General features: G+C 36.1%; 1 pseudogene; it reads left to right on the forward strand.

The window, feature by feature from the left end:
* The first annotated feature begins 1,255 nt into the window (after positions 1-1,255).
* Positions 1,256-8,771, forward strand: LOC121590149 (annotated as a pseudogene).
* The last annotated feature ends 238 nt before the right edge of the window (positions 8,772-9,009 follow it).

Genomic DNA, 9,009 nt, shown 5'->3' on the forward strand with positions numbered 1-9,009 from the left:
GCTAACCTAAAGGAGGATAGTGGTTTTGCAGCTCGTTCTTGTTTTACATATATTGTGTCCAATTTGTATTAGTAAGTTTACAATAAGCGCTGCAAAATGCACCATTATTATGCGATACACCACTTTACCTTTCATGTTATGCCAGTTGCTTGAACTTTTGTAGACTGTAAATGACGGTATATGTAAACTACAGACCTCAGACGATAAAGAAATACTCTCGCTTCTATTCCGGTGGTTTTGTTCTTATGCAGTATCATAAGGAAAACTTTACGATCAATAAATAGCACGCAATTTACCGATTATTTCCTTAAGCATAATTCACACTAAATGCCATTTCGTTACAAACAAACAACCCAACAAAAATAATACTTTAGCATTAACTGGCATCCATTTACATACTTTTTTTCTTACTGATCATTTGCAATTTATTTTATTTTGGCGAATGAACATGGTTTTAAAGAGAAAATAATATACCACTACAAAGAGTACCATGATAACTATATGGTGATCGAAGAAATCTACCACTACATTTCCACTTCTTTAGAAGGCTACATTTAAACTATTCGAAAATATTTGTCTGATGCTCATGGTCTGTAAACTACAAACATTATTACTCCAGTTAGCAAATAAAACTATACATTACGTGTTTTATATAACAAAATTACTATAACAAACGTGTTTTATCGCCCCGCATGCCTCATTTTTATTGTCATTTCTTCTACAATGAAGTTTTCGGAACAATCCTGTTGCGTTACAAGCTTCATCCGTCAATGGTGCGTATTGTCAGCTTACGTTAACGATAAAACTACCACGCGCTTCAAGCAACAGCTTTACGAGGTCGAACTTCGTTCCATAAATCTCCGAAGTGTGCTTTTGTTATTCAATTATGCACGATAAGAGCCTCTCCAAAATAATCTCACCTTGACAAGACCATCGATGAAACAGGTCGTACGAACAAATGGCACTCGAACGGCGCGGGCTGTTTATTTACCATTCATTGCAGTTTAACGATGACCACCAGAATTGATTACAGTTTTATTCCAAAGAATAGCTCAATCACGAATTTTGCTAACATCCCAACTCAACAATTGTATAGGCGAGCCGATAATCAAACGTATTCTTTGATTTCCTAGGACGTGAACAAGCCACCAGGCGTCTCCATTGTTTTATATTTCCTTTTTTTTGTGAAAGTCATACCGTCTTTCTAAGGTATTGTATTAACTTTTTTGTTTTTACTGTTTCATTTCAGCTACGATTTGACTTTGTGGAAAAGTTTCATCTCCATCATCCATTGTTATATAAGTGACATTATGGTGATCGAATAAATAAATTATGCCGAAACATACGAAATTAGTGATTGGAGCAGTTGTGTAACATTGTGAATGTAGTCAATTAGTAGAAGAGAATTACAAGTCATTCAACGTTTTCAAAGTGTTCTGAAGCTGTTGCATCACCATTCTACCCAAGGCGAGAACAATAAGGTGACCGAGGAGATGAGTACATCCTGGCGATCGGTGGTAATCCTAGCAATACTATGGCGATTCTTCTACGACAGAAATCTTCTGGCACACTGTTGTCCCGTGGAGTGTATCTGTCTCTCACAAACACAGGTAACTTTGAGCTATTTTTTTAGTATTATAAGGATAGATTGGATCTGATTATATAAACCTTTAAACAATCTTTTTTATCTATTTTACCTCCACCTTCACCATTGATTAGCTCGTAAAACTTTGACTGTAAATAAAATCAGACCAGAAGCGAACTCAAGAAGTGAGGTCGGTGGAAAGTAAAACGAAATGTAAAATAAAATTCAGTATGTATCCGGGCTGAACAAAACGTAGAACAGGTGGTGTTAACTTCATATGTTAATGTGTATGCTTTTCTTAACCAAGCCCTACTCCGAAACGATTGTTTCCCTCATTTTGGCTGCAATTGGTGATCCTGCATTTTCTATTCTGTCTTTGGGAGTGATGTTCTAATTCTATACTGCCTTTCAATCTTTTTCGTGTTTTTTCTCTTACAAGTACCCTTCATATTATATATCTATAATATAACTGTTACAGGTCTAATCTTTAGCCCTTTCATGCAATGTTTCCGTTCCTATATGACTATCCTTTCACTTTTTTTTCATACGAAAGGATACACCCAAATGGAGATAGGTTGACCCATGTCTTTGTCTCTTGACATTCCATATCCTCCCGAATGTCATAATTAGAAAGTTGATTCACTTATTTAATCCCAGAAATGCTGGTTATGCCGTCGAATATGGACATTAATAGTGTGAGTCAATGGGTTTTTATGTCACATGTCGAGGACTTTGTGTTTTTGTGTGCGTGTGTAGAAGTGGGACTAATGCCTCATATGTTGGACAGCAGCCCCAACTATTTCTTCACTCCATCAGACGCTTTATTCATCAGTTGACAAATTGCAGGGTAATATAAAAATAACAATAACGAAAGCTCTGTTCGAATGCCAAAATGCGCTATGAACTGAAATAATCTTATGTTCACATAATATTCATCCATCTTCAAAATCCAGATTTTCACCTTTGCTTATATTCTCCGTACACAACTTCTGGCTAGTAAAATGATATATCCTATCAATCACAATTGCAGGGCTAACCGATTCCACTTAAACTAATTAATAACCATAATGATGGTGACACATCTGCGTCAGTGGTGAATTCACATAGGATTGAGATTTTGCGAAAAATAAACTGTTGTTGCAATTTTCTATCGAGTAGATGTTTGAGAAATCAATAATAAAACAAGGGCGTCGATGAATAAGATTGTAATAATTATGCAACTGCCATGTGGCAATCAAATGTTGAGTAAAGTGTTAGTAAAATATATTTCAAAAAAACCTAACAATCCATACACAAAACCATCTTTATAACCAGATAGTTATGCAGCAACGTCAATTCCATCACCAACATTCAAATAACACTTTTTTCAACAACAGTTTTTGAGCACGTCAATCTTTCTCACTAACGACATTCCTAATTTATTTTCTTTCATTTTTTCTCAAACTTTTCTTTCCAACCTTTCCTCTAGGTGATGTGCAACACCGGCGCGCTGCGTGAGATACCACTAAAAGCCATTCCAGTTACGGTGGAACAGCTATCACTCACCAAAAACTACTTCCCAATCATCAAAAGTGATGCTTTCGGAGGGTTATGAGCGCTACGAAAGCTGTCACTCGACGGCAATAACATCACCACTATTAAACCATTTGCTTTCCGTGGTTTACCGCGGCTGCGAGATCTCTCGATTCAACACACCCCTCTGGCAACAGTTGCATCATTTGCTTTTGCCGGGCTACAGAACGTCTCGCAAATACAGCTGTCGCACAACAAAATCCTACGCATCGAAGGGTACGCATTTGCTGGGGCCGTCAACATTCGACAGATACATCTCGCCGACAACCCAACCGTAACAATCGAGACGAACGCATTCTCCAGCCTTAGCAACGTCGATCGACTCATCCTACCGTCGGGTATACGTGTGATCGAGCCGGACGCTTTCTATGGACTCGAAACGGTTGGCTATCTGAAGCTTTCTTTCATGGATCTCGCCTCCCTTGAACCGTACACATTCCGGGGCCTGACACACGTCAAACTACTCTCCCTGCAAGAATCTGATCTAGGTATCATACGAGCTGGGGCCTTTGAGGGTCTCGTGCAGGTCGAGCTGCTCAACATACTCAACAACAAAATTGACGCCATCCAGGAGCTCAACATTACTGCGGCCAATAGAATTAGGGTGCTTCGGATTCAGGGTAACCATCTGCTCGAAACTCCCGAAAGTGGCTCGATCGTGCTTGAAGGCATCGATGCACTGCATGTAAATAGTAACTACTTCCCGTGTGGATGTCACATCCACACGCTCCTAGATAGCCCCCTCGCCAACGGTACTTACTTTTCACACAGTGGGGCTCCCGCCGGTGACTTCCTCTCCAAGAACTACTGCATCTCCCCGCTCGAAGTGAACGGGATGCCAATGAGCTCAATCGATCTATACTCGATCGGGCGTTGCTTGGAGCAGGTAACGCGAGAAAATCTCGAAGCCACCAACTCAGCCACACCGACCGTGCGCCAAGGACAATCGTGGCACTGGTGGCAGCAGTGGAGAAAAGAACAAACTCGGCGTACTCGTGAGAAGACACTCATTTTGGCCGTCTCGTCGGCTGTGCGGTTTCTGGCGGCATCACCTTTCACGTCGATGTTGTTTGTTGGATGCTTGCAAAGTGCAAATGTAAAAATTAGTTGAACTTAAACAATCCATGTAACTGATGAGGTCAATAGGTATGCAACGTTGAAACCACATCTGTTCAGTTGAGTATCTATACCGGCAGAATTCGGAGATACGCTTCTTTAATGTCGGATTAATGCTTGTTTGACAATATGTAAGGTATTAAATATTTTCTCAATGAAATTTTTAAAGTGTAAAGACTATAAAAACAAACATCCTTTTTTTAATTCAGCGGTTAACTTTCATCGGTATATATTACAGGCTTTGTTGTATCCGCAAAGAGAATGTATTTGCTATATCTAAACGAGATTTTTACTGACGACTAGCATGGCCGTGTACTTGACCGAGAGAACAGTTAGGTTGTCCATTACCATTAATCTATTCTACAAAATTAAATCATACACATTTTAATCCACATACAATCACATTTTTACACTCCCCCTCAGTCAAACCGTTACAGACTATTTAACGTTTAAACTTAGGTTTTAATTCAAGCGGACGTTAACCACAGCAACAGCATTACAGAACTTGCGGTTTTTTTTTGTGCGTTACTTTTATTACGTGGTTTGACGTTTTATACTACACTACACCTCATACTACATTGAATGTCTCTTTTTGCATAATAACCAATGCAAAATGCAATATGATGTAAACCTCAAAACGCTTCAATCAAAATCGTTTATGTTAGCGGTGTTTATGGTTGACCGTAATAAATAACGCAACACCTGTGATGATCCTTTCGTGTCATTATTATCTTCTATTCCATTGACAGCCTCTTTGGGTATATTTCGTCCATCAAATTAATTGCGTCATTCCTTTTTTTAGTTTTATCGTTTTGACTGCTGAAAAAAGTCTGCTAAATGTTATGCTTATTGTTCTAATATCTTCTAATTGTGGATTCAGATGCACTGTGTAAGTGCATTGGTACTCAAAGCATGTTCATTTACTCAGCAAACAAACGTTCCAATAGTGCTAAATGCTGTGGATTGATCCTGTTATAAGTATCGCTAGCAAAAATAATAAGTTTCAAAAAGAAAAACACGAGTTTTCTGGCCTCAAGACAGTAATCCTTTGTTCGGTATTAATTTCATCATTGAAATCATCGTCAACACAAACAACAAGATCTGCAAAACTAGGAAATGTGCTTGAATACTGTTGCTTGCTTGCAATACTGTTCTTGGAGCCCTAACTGACCTACATTATCATCACTATCATCATCATCGGCATCATGCATATGAGTATTGGATCTTTTTACGACCAACACTGGATGCAAATTTCTCTGCTGACAAAAAATATAAAGATAAAACACAGGAAGCAGGGTTTCAAAAGATTTTGCTACTCGTTGAATAAATTTGTTTTGCTGCAGTTTTCCTGTGGTTTCTTACTCCACAGTTTATGTTGCTGTGAGGTTGTTTAAAACTGACCACCACAAATTCGTTATGCCGTGTTTATGGGTAATTTCAGCAATTTTCTACGAGGCTTGGTTGAAGGCATACAACTACGTGTTTCAAACAAACGCGACACAAAATATAGCATCTGAATACGCCTTCGGTATGTTCTTACATGGCTAATGTTGGCTAATTCTATTATGAATAAGTCGAATCAATTATTATGGTTTTTATCATCATATCATCATATTCCACCTTATTCCTGTATATCTGTGGAGGATATTTTTATACCAATTGATTTTTTATCTTTGACGCCGTACTACCAATACATGATACAACCGCATTTAATTGTGACAATTTTCCTGAACAACATTCAGTAAAACGCTGTACATCCATCAGTCAAAATTTTGGATTACTTTTTTACGTCCGTTGTATGTGTCGTTCCATCCATGAAGTTTCTAATTTTACAGTCAACATATCTGCTACATAAATTTGCTTCCTATGACTCTTCTCACCATCTGACTGAATAGTCACACTTACAGATTTCTCGGTTTATTCTTTGGAGTGGCATTGCAAAAGGTAGCTCTTTGAAAGCTGAAAATAGTTTTCTGCATCCTTTAGTTTTGTATCAGTTGTCAATTAGCTAGATGTAAGCCGTGCGGCATACCGGTTGGTTGAACATTATTTTATCCTCCAACGTTCCATTCGTTCGGCTTCAATACGGGCGTGGTTTTGGGAACAGTACTGTTTAATAATAATGTTAAACTAACGAATAGCTATGTTCATGCATGTGTTGCATTTTAGTAACTCTATCTCTTCAACTGTAGGCTTATCACAACCATCGATTTAAAGTAAGCATTATAGTGTTACAATCGTAAGAATAATATGTTTGTAAATACTACGACGTAAGGTACTAGCATAAATGTAGCTGATTATAACAATACAAGCAAACTGACAAAAGAGAGCGTAGCCAGGTGGTCGCACAAAAATCATCAATTTATATGGATTGGTATTCCATTTTAATAAAATATACGTTATCGTACCATAAAAAATAAATGCCTGGTTAAAAAAACACAATTACACACACTGCCAATGCTGTTTTGAGAAATATTTTAAGCATCATATGATCCACTATTCAAATACACATACACATGGTTTTCTGGGTTTTCGAAAACATATTTAATTTGAACAGCATTATTCACTGCTCGTATGCTCACGAATATATTTAACAACTAACAAATATGTTTGACAACATATCGCTAGTGGTAAATGAAGCAGTCCCCATTCCAAACTCATGAGGAAAGTCTGAATAACATCTTTTCTCATATTCTTTGAAGCTTGATTCATTCACACATTATTGATTTTCTATACCATTATTTCTATTCATTTATTATTTCAATTACTTATATTATTTTCATTGTGAAAGTCTCCGGAATTATACCAGCTTTTGCTTGCCTTATACTTGTATACCTAAACCATAAAACTTATCACTGCTGGGCATGTAGTAGCTTTATAAAAGATGAGTTTAAAAAAAAGTTCAATTAACGCTAGATTCAACCCCATCTTGAAATTCCCTAGGAATAAAAAACCAAAACTTTACTGGAATACGCTGCTTGTCGAATGGTAGAAGCTCTTAAATCATTGAATGTTAGGTTTCAATTTGAAATAGCGCCCTGAACTTCCCTAAACTTATTAGAACATGAAATGGTTTTATGTGTACAATATACAGGCAACTAAACTTTTATTGGTTTGCATAACTGACTTATTTTTTGTTCGATTCATCGCAATTTTTTAGGCCGATTATCTTCAGAGGGATAATTGATCCATTTCCTGTCCCAACATAATGAGAAAGTTTTTAATAGTTTTTTTTAAAAGCATGTTTTAAAGCAATGTTTTTATTTGCTGCCTGTTAACATTTCATGCTACGAGTCCTGTAATCCTCCCTAATAGTCACCATATAGTTTGTGATTATTAAACACGCTATAAAATTATTTCACACTATGTTTAATAACATGTACAAGAGTGGCATCCGTTGTATTGTACTGCATTTTAGTGTCTTCGGTTATTTAATGATTTATTTTTGTTCTATTGAAGTTTTTTTTTTGCTTGGAAAAACTAATTGATTAGTTCTCTTATGAAAACATATACAAAAAATGAGCACCAATTTATAAAACCATGGGAAATCCCAGTAAATCGGGTAAAATCTTTAGACTACAGGGACTAAATGAAAGTGCTATAGGATCACTAACAACACAAAATAGGAAGATAATGCACTCATTCTAAATTGCATAAAAATAAGCAATAATAAAACATATGCTATGTAATACCAATTCAATGAAAATATGAAAATTTCATCGGAGCAGAAACATAATTTACATTCAAAGAATGCATTTCACAATGACGACCTTGTATTGCTATGCATCGTAAAATCACATGACATTAAACGCGTCAAACAACCGACCAAATTGTTTTTGAGATTAAACTTCAACAAAATGTGTAATGTCTACAGTAGTTTAATGCTTCCGGCAAAAAAGATATTGTATGTGTCTGAGAGTCTCAGAAACAGGAAATAAAATAAACTCTTGTTGTTGACTGCGCAAAGTTGATTCAACTAATTATAATTATAGAAAGGTAGCTGAAACTTGCTACATAATTATACATTACGATCCAAACCATGTAATGCAATTCGAAAACCATTCCTTTTTTTAAAAACAAACCGGTAATATTATCTGTCTGCCAAGGTTATTCATGAACAATATATTAAATTAATATTCATGCTGTTTTTGTGAAATGATAACTAATAATAAGCTCAAACGCTTTACATATTCCCGTGTAAATTTACATGTCAAAACTACGCTGATGTGGATTATTTTGCTATAATTACTTAAGTGACTAGAGCCTTAAGTGAAAATAGAAAATGCTTTTATTGATTAGCATCTACACTACTGTTTTGGGCGATAAAATTATTTTCCTGTGATGCTAGCTGTATATTTTCGTCGAAAAAGAACAATAATTTTAATTAATCCACATTTTATCAGCAAGTCAGCATATCAGCAAAGAAACTCAAACGCTCAATAATTACTATACGATACGAAAGAAAAACAGTTAGCCGTAAACAAATCGAACGAAAAACTAACAACAAATACATACAAATTTAAGAGAAACTCAATACAAAAACATGCCAATGCGTAAACTTTTAGCAAAACGAACTGAATTTGTTAAATTATGCCATACCAAATGGTAGAACAAATTATAATGTAAGAGTTACTCATAATCACCATGATGAATAAATCAATGTAAATGTGCCATGTGGTTGTAGTTAAATAAAAACAAGTTTTCTAAGAAAATCTGTCAGAGTTACATAATTTTCT

This window comes from Anopheles merus, chromosome 2R, assembly GCF_017562075.2.
Source record: "Anopheles merus strain MAF chromosome 2R, AmerM5.1, whole genome shotgun sequence".
In the NCBI taxonomy this organism is placed as follows: Eukaryota; Metazoa; Arthropoda; class Insecta; order Diptera; family Culicidae; genus Anopheles; species Anopheles merus.